Source organism: Hordeum vulgare, chromosome 7H, assembly GCF_904849725.1.
Source record: "Hordeum vulgare subsp. vulgare chromosome 7H, MorexV3_pseudomolecules_assembly, whole genome shotgun sequence".
NCBI classification, from domain to species: Eukaryota; Viridiplantae; Streptophyta; class Magnoliopsida; order Poales; family Poaceae; genus Hordeum; species Hordeum vulgare.
The window spans coordinates 163,653,357-163,661,257 of record NC_058524.1 but is presented as its reverse complement, the minus strand read 5'-3'; positions in this window follow the sequence as shown (position 1 = coordinate 163,661,257).

Sequence of the window (7,901 nt, the reverse complement as noted above, 5' to 3'; positions counted from 1 at the left end):
GGAAACCACCAACATCAACGACGAGAGGTTGAAGCAGATACCACATATGGAGCACATGCTCCTAAAGAAGTTGCACAATAGGTTCATGTTCCCCCGCCGGAATGAAAAGGAATATAAAGAGCCGTGGGACGACCCCGCCATGACAAAGATAAACGAGAAGGTGATGGTGACGTTCACCAACGACTTGTCCTCCTGGAAAGTTTGGGTGAAAAAACGGTTGCGAAGAATGAACCGTGGTCCAAGATTCATGCTGATAATCCAACAATAACGGAAGAGGACTTTGCAAAATTCCTCGAGAATTGCGAAAAAGAAGAAGTCAAGGCAAAGTCGGAGAAAATGAAGGTGCTCCAGGCCCGGAACACGCCTCCCCACCGCCTCAGAAGCCGTGGTTACGAGGGGAAGAGTCACATATGGGCCAAGGAGGACGCCGACCGTGAAAGTCTCAGGATCCCAGACCCCTTGGCGGAGTTCATCGACCCGCTGGAACATGACTGGATCAGGTCCCGGTACAAGTTGGACAAAGTCAAAAAGATCTTTTGCACAGACCCGAACACAAGGGAGTTCATGAGACTTTTGGTAATTGTTATATTACCACATTATCATATTAGCTTCCAATCAATTTGACTGCAAGTTTTGTCACATTAGTAAACCATCCACGTTCCTTTTGCACAAAGAGCAGCACCAAAAGGCAGCCTAAAGTGACGAGTCATCACAGTCGTCGGCAAGGCCCAAGTGGGACACCCCATTCAACCGGGCCCTGAACATACTGAGAAAGGTCCCGGTGGACAAGCCGCCGTCCTATGGATGTGTGCACGGCGTCGGAAATGGCGCCTCATGGAAGACGTGCTACCTCGAGGGGCCAGAGGATAGAAGGAAGAGATGGTTGGTCGTCACTCAGGAGAGCATCGACGAGAAGGTCGCGATTGTGGTCGATAAGACCAAAGCTGAGACCAAAGAAGAGTTGGTCGACGTAGTAAGTGGGTTGGTCACTAACGCGGTGGCCAACTTGATTCTGGCAATTTTCTATTGGTCAAAGTGCAATCCAAATGCACGGTCAGAGGACTACCCAATTCTCAGCTTTGTTGGGAGGAACTCGGCGTTAGTAAGTGGGTTGGTCACTGACGCGGTGGCCAACTTGATTCCGGCAATTTTCAATTGGTCAAAGAGCAATCCAAATGCACGGCCAGAGGACTACCCAATTCTCGGCTTTGTCGGGAGCAACTCGGCGAACACCACAACACCAACACCTGCCCAAGCAACTGCAAAAGGTCTTGTTCATGTTCATAGAAGCCCGACCTCCGTCTCTGGCTTGCTCGGCGGACCTTCCTCGCTGGCTGAGCTCGAGGCCCTCACGGTAATTACACGTCATACCCTTTTCACCAGCATGTCTATAGTCTTCCGTTTCAGTTGCCTTTCAGATGTTTGATGTCGCAGACATGTCTCCTTCGTAGGCCGACGACATCCCATGCACCCTACTCTACGACATCAAGGGCCAGAAGGTGGATGTGGGAAAGGCAACCATCGTGAAGCCGAAGGACGGCATGTTCCATAACCGACAGATGTCCGATGGCGTCTTCAAGGTTAACGTGGCCAGTGTCTTAGCGGGCTTCGAGCATTTGCCTCCTCCAATACCAGTCGGTGACGATGAGACCCCTACGCTTATTGGCGCATGCAAGAACTGGTTCTTGACTTGGCCGAAGTCTCTTCTTCGTCTCGAGGAGTCCAGTATCACGCCAACGCCAACTTCTCAAGAAGGTATGAACACCACCCCACCTACCAAATTACCAGCACCTGTCGTGGCGGATGATGGTAGCGTACGACGCGAGGGAGAGCCTCCATTAGTGCCAGATCATGTCGCCCCGCTGTCGAAGAAGCAAATGTTGATGATGACATGGAGGATGATGATGAGGACCCGAACCAGTATTTAATACCGCCTATGATGGATTGATGGCTCAGGACGACGAAGACTCAGACTATGACCGTGTAGATGATAACTTGATGCTGCCTGATTTGCCGGAGCCAGAACGTCCTAAGGCGGAATGCAAAAAGTCTCTCTTCAAGCCATCCTCGCAGGGGACGCCTCCAGATGCCGCCTCTATCCAGCAACCCCCCGAGGCCCGTTCACTGCTTAGCCCGAGGACACTTGGGTGGTGGTTAGGGAAGGTATGGTGGGCTCACTACCGCCACCCCCAAGAAGCAAAGGAAGAGACCGACCAAGAGACCTAAAGGCGCCATAGGTGCTTCAAGCAGCCAGCCGCCTCTGAAACCCCCGGTGGTAGACAAAATACCTTTCGAAGGTAAGTCGTGTGTCTACATCGCCAGCAAGCCGATCCTACCTGCCAAAGCGCTAGATCACATACTGGACAATGATCTAAAGAGACTCCATGAAGATGTGTTGGCTAGAGAGAAAAACCTTCTGGTCGCGAAACATCCAGGATACCCGCTTTACGCGACTCATGTGCCGAGTGGGAAGTTGTACGTCGATACCTGGCCCACAAATCAGTTCCTCCTGCAATTTGACTACATCTACAACATGTTCCACATGACCAAGCTGGATTTCCAGTTCATCCACATGTATGTGCTATATCTCAACTCCATCATCAATATGGAGAGCATCAAATATATCTACGTCGCGGACCCATACTATATGCACGAGGGCTTCTTGGAAGTTTGCAAAGAGCATCGTGACTATGCAAGCAAGTACCTCGGCGAATTCATGATCGCTAATAAGAACAAGGAAGCGATTCTCCTGCCTTATCATCCCTCGTAAGTCATCCATGCATATCCTTTCATACATGTTAATCATTCCTTTGCAAGCATGGAGGCTAACTTGAGGTGTACTTAATTTGCGCAGCGGGGGCGGCGTCGTCCTCATCATTCTGTACCCGGAATACTCCCATGCTATGTACTTGGACTCGTTGAAGAACCTCAAGAAAAAGGATTACACGCACGTAAAGAGTGTTGTCGACTCTGCCATGTGGACCTTCAGCCTGACTGGTGGATATATCAAGGTGAAGAAGTACAGGAATAAAGCACCCGCTTTCGGCCATAATACTGACTTCTGCTGCATCTAGCAACCGCACTACAGTACGGCTGATGGATTATACCTGATGCATCACCTGATGGAGTTCAGAAGGGATAATCAATGCCTTCACATATCAGCTACTACCGAAGATGCCCGAGATTGTCAGCTGGGCCACAAGCATAGGAAAGACACTGGATCATCAAATCTGAGCTGAGTTTTATCACGTACAATGTGAACTAGCCCAAGTGATCATGCAGCAAGTCCTCGAACCAACAGGGATGTTCTACAATGGGGCAATCACACGGGTTGATGTCCGAGCACTCCTAGTCGCTCAACGTCTGGACATGAAGCCTTTCATGAAGCTCGGGTGCATCCTCCCTGACTATGGAGATTGGAACGATGACCTGAACGACTGATTGTCAATGGCAATGTGATGTCACTAAACCGCGGTCCTGAACTAGCATGCCTTATCACTACTGTCTTTCTATGGAAAAACTTTGAAATTATGCACGGCGAAACTATGTGATGTAACTAAACCGTGGTCCTGAACTAGCGTAGATCATTCTAGTTAATTAGTTTGGGTATGAGGAACTTCTTCATTTATGTTTACTATTGGTTGCTTTTATTTTGCTAATCATGCCTCTTTGTTTTCTTAAGTACATTATGTTGCATATTATCGTTCAAATCAACAACTCACGATGCAGGTACCTAGATCAGGGATGCTGAAGGACTACTACATCGTGTACGTTGGGAGGGTTCCAGGAGTCTATGACCACTGGCCAGTCGCTCGGGCCCAGGTGCACAGGTACCCGGGTGCTACCCATAGAGGTTTCGACACCAGAGCCGAAGCGGAAAGTAGTTACTTGAGGTGGACACTCCAGCATGAGCAGGGGCGGGACCGTCGGTACTACATAGTCGCGCTCTTCCTCATGCTGATCGCTCTTCTCTTCTACATCATGTTGTAGATAGAGATGATGAAACTTGTGGGTGTGCCATGACCATGCAGTTGCACTTATTCGAGACATGACATGATCACCCTTATGTATCGCTATTTTCGAGATTATGTGATGATATTTTGTGTTGAATGATGATGATGATGGTATGACGAGACTATTGTATGTCTATGATATGTGATAATGGTGTATATGATGTGATGAAACTATTGTATAGAATCTGTATTAATACATCACAAATACGCAGAGGGTGCAAAGCTATGAAAGCAGTAAAAGTAGGCAGTAACGCTGGTAAATACTTACCAACAGTGCTGCTTAGCAGCAGCGCTTACTATGAGCAAGCGCTACTACTATAGTTAGCAGTAGCGCTGGGCAGGGAAGCGCTACTGCTAATACTACTTACCAGTAGTGCTGCCCATACCTATGCTACTACTAAGGTTTAGCTGTAGTGCAATAGCAGTAGCGCTCGACCCAGCGCTACTGCTACGCATATATCCAGCGCTACTACTAGGGTTTTCCCTAGTAGTGTCACGTCAAGGTGACATGCCCGAACGTGAAGAAACTCGATGATCGCAGTGTGCCCATGGTGTTCCTATGGTACAAACCAGGATCTGCGGCTTACAGCGTCTTTCACCCGCCCTCAGGGGCGTGCCCATTTGTGTCGTGACGTCGTGTTCGACGTGAACACATTGTGCGACTAGAGCTCTTTCACGGAGGCACAAGGCAAAGGGATGGATTCCTTCACCATCGAGCTGGTGCCCGTTGCTATTTATAGCGCCCGGGTGGAGCCAACCAACACTCCGAGCGTGCACGACAAGGTGCCAACGCCCGACACCGAGCCGTCCACACCACACACAGAGATCGACACACCCTCACTTGCCTCCCGGGCGTATGCGACGTCGATCTCGACACCTACAGGCACTGAATTCGCCTCCCCACCCACTGGCGCGTCGGAGGTGCCCCCCGATGCGGAGGCATCGCGACGGTACTGCACAGAGAATCTATTCGTGGGAGAGGAACCTGCATCCTTCACTGAGGCGAAGAGGGAGCAAGGTTGGCACGTAAATATGGACGAAGAAATGGAGAGCATCATCGCCAACAAGACCTGGGAGCTCAGTGAGCTCCTGCGTGGTCATCGCCCGATCAGTCTGGAGTAGGTCTACAAACTGAAGAAGGACTCACATGGTGACGCGGTGAAGCACAAGGCACGCTTGGTGGCAATGGGCTTTGTCCAGCAGCAAGGCGTGGACTTTGAGGAGGTCTTCGCGTCGGTCGCATGCATGGACTCGGTTCGCGTCCTCATCGTGCTTGCAGTGCACCACAGCTGGCAGGTACACCATATGGACGTAAAGTCCGCCTTCATGAATGGTGACCTGCTCAACGAGGTTTACGTGCAAAAGCCGTTGGGGTACGCCGTGGCTGGCTAGGAGGGCAAGGTGTTGCACCTCCGCAAGGCGTTGTACGATCTCCACCAGACATCGAGGGCCTGGAACGCGAAGCTAGATGAGAGTCTGTGCACGCTAGGCTTCGAGCGATGTTTGTCGGAGCACACGGTGTACCAACACGGCGCGGGAGGCTGGCTCCCAATCATTGGAGTTTACATAGACGATCTCATCATCACTGGCGTGGCCACAATGGAGATCGACTCCTTCATGTAGTAGATGACCAGGTTGTTTCGCATGAGCGACTTGGGCAAGCTGAGCTACTACCTCGGGATCAAGGTAAGCTAGGAGTGCGATCGGATCGTGCTCGGGCAGGTGTCCTACGCCAAGAGGCTGCTGGAGCATGCATGCATGGAGGATTGCAAGCCGAGCAACACTCCCATGGAGGTTCGGCTCAAGCTGAGCAAGGAGAGCTCCGCCGACCCGGTGGACAAGACTAAGTATCACAGTATCATCGGAGTGCTACAGTACGTGGTACACACAAGACTAGGCAGCTCGTTCACAGTCATGTATTTGAGCAGGTTCATGAAGAGGCATGCCTTCGACCACTACGCCATGGTGAAGCACCTCTTGCGGTATGTGGCGGGGACGCTGGATCATTGATGCGCATATGTGTGCGGCAAAGGAGTAGTGCTGCTAACCGGCTATAGCGATTCGGATCATGCTGGGGACACGGATGATAGGAAGAGCATGACGGGTGTGATCTTATTCCTCAGCACGAGCCCGGTGAGCTAACAGTCTGAGAAACAAAGGATGGTGGTGATCTACTCGTGTGAGGCCAAGTACATGGCGGCCACCACGGCTGCTCTCAGCGCATCTGGCTGGCACGACTACTTGGAGAGATGCTAAACAAGGAGGTTGTCCAGTCGAAGCTCCTCCTCGACAACAAATCAGTGATCTCCCTGGCAGAGAACCCTGTCTTCCACGACCAAAGCAATCACATAGATATCATGTATCATTTCATTCACGGGCATGTGGAACAGGGATGAATCTTCATCGACTACATCAGGAAGAGTGATGAGCTTGCTGACACTCTTGCAAAGGCACTTGGGTGCATTATGTTCCACGAGCTGAGGAGGAGGATCGGCATGGTTGAAATAATTCGCCAACGTCAAGATTAGGGGGTGATTCGTTAGCTAATCTAGTCGTTGAGCTATATTGATTTAGTTGTTTTTCTGTTCGAATAAATAGATAGGTTGCATGAGCAGTGACTTGTGCGTGTCGTGCATGTAGCCTTGCGTGGGCATGTAGATCAGCATAGTCACATCGTGGCCTCGGTGGTCTCGCTGGTTGTCGTGGAAACCGGCACCTATGGGAAACTCCAGGAGTCCCTTGATTGTTTGGCGGGGAGAGAGAGGTACGACGTCAAGAGCGGAACTAGCGATCAACATCGGCAAGGTCCTTTTTACCCAGGTTCGGGCTGCTTGGCGCGTAAAACCCTACTCCTGCTTAGTTTGTATTATGTGCTCACCGTAGGGTGGTTTTGCTACAGTAACTTAGTAGGTGATTAGGGAGTCTCTGATCCCCAAAAAGTCCAACCCTTAAGAATGAGCCTTGGGCCTCCTTTTATAGGCAAAGGGGTTACCAACAGTGTGCTCACGGGGTGTAAAGTGAACAGTGTTCACCAATCTACTTCTTCGATGGTGTCAAGGGCAGTAAATGCCTTGTCTGACCCCTGACCTGTTGCAAGATGGTTGCGACACGTACCCAGGTGAATCGACATCTGGCCTTGTGCTGACACACAAGGGATGTGCTGGAGCGGTTGGATTATGATAGAAACTGGGGTGGACACTTCGTGAGCGAAAGGGGATGGCTGACCTGGGGTCCCTGTCGGGTGACTTTGTCACCTTCCTGGCAAGGAGGGCTTGCCGGGGGCCTCGCAGTCCATGTGAGGCTTGCCGAGGTCTTTCTAATCTTCGGGAGTCTTCCCGACGAAGTGGGCTTGTCGGGGCCTTGGGGATCTTCTCGGCAAGGAGGGCTTGTCGGGGCCTTGCGTCTAGAGCCCTTGTACTCCACGTCCGTGGAGAGGGGGTGGGCGTGGCCTTGGTGGGTCTTGGACCGCCTTTCTACTACTCTTCCCGGTACACTGTTGTTGGGGGCGTCGCCGATGCCCGTGCACAAGTCTAGGGCACAAGGGACCCCAGCCTCTAGTGCACCGACAGGAGCCCCCGGGCCTAGGCCACGCACGCTCGCGGGGCGTTGCTCGGCCAGGCTCAAAGTAGTGCACGGGCTTCCTTGGCAGGGGGGACTCTATAGCTTCGGATCCATTGCAGGCTGCCCTTCCCACGTCGAGCATCAAGTGCGCGAGGTGCGCACAGTAGCCTCCCCACCTCCCGACGCGTTACTGCCACGCGTGAAGCATGCGTAGTAAAGGTCAGGCAAGTGGTGTTTGTGGCCATAAAGGTCGCAGTCATGGCAGGACGTGCCCCCGCATGCATTGGTGCAGCAAGGCGGTTCCCTGTTCGCCCATGATCATGGGTG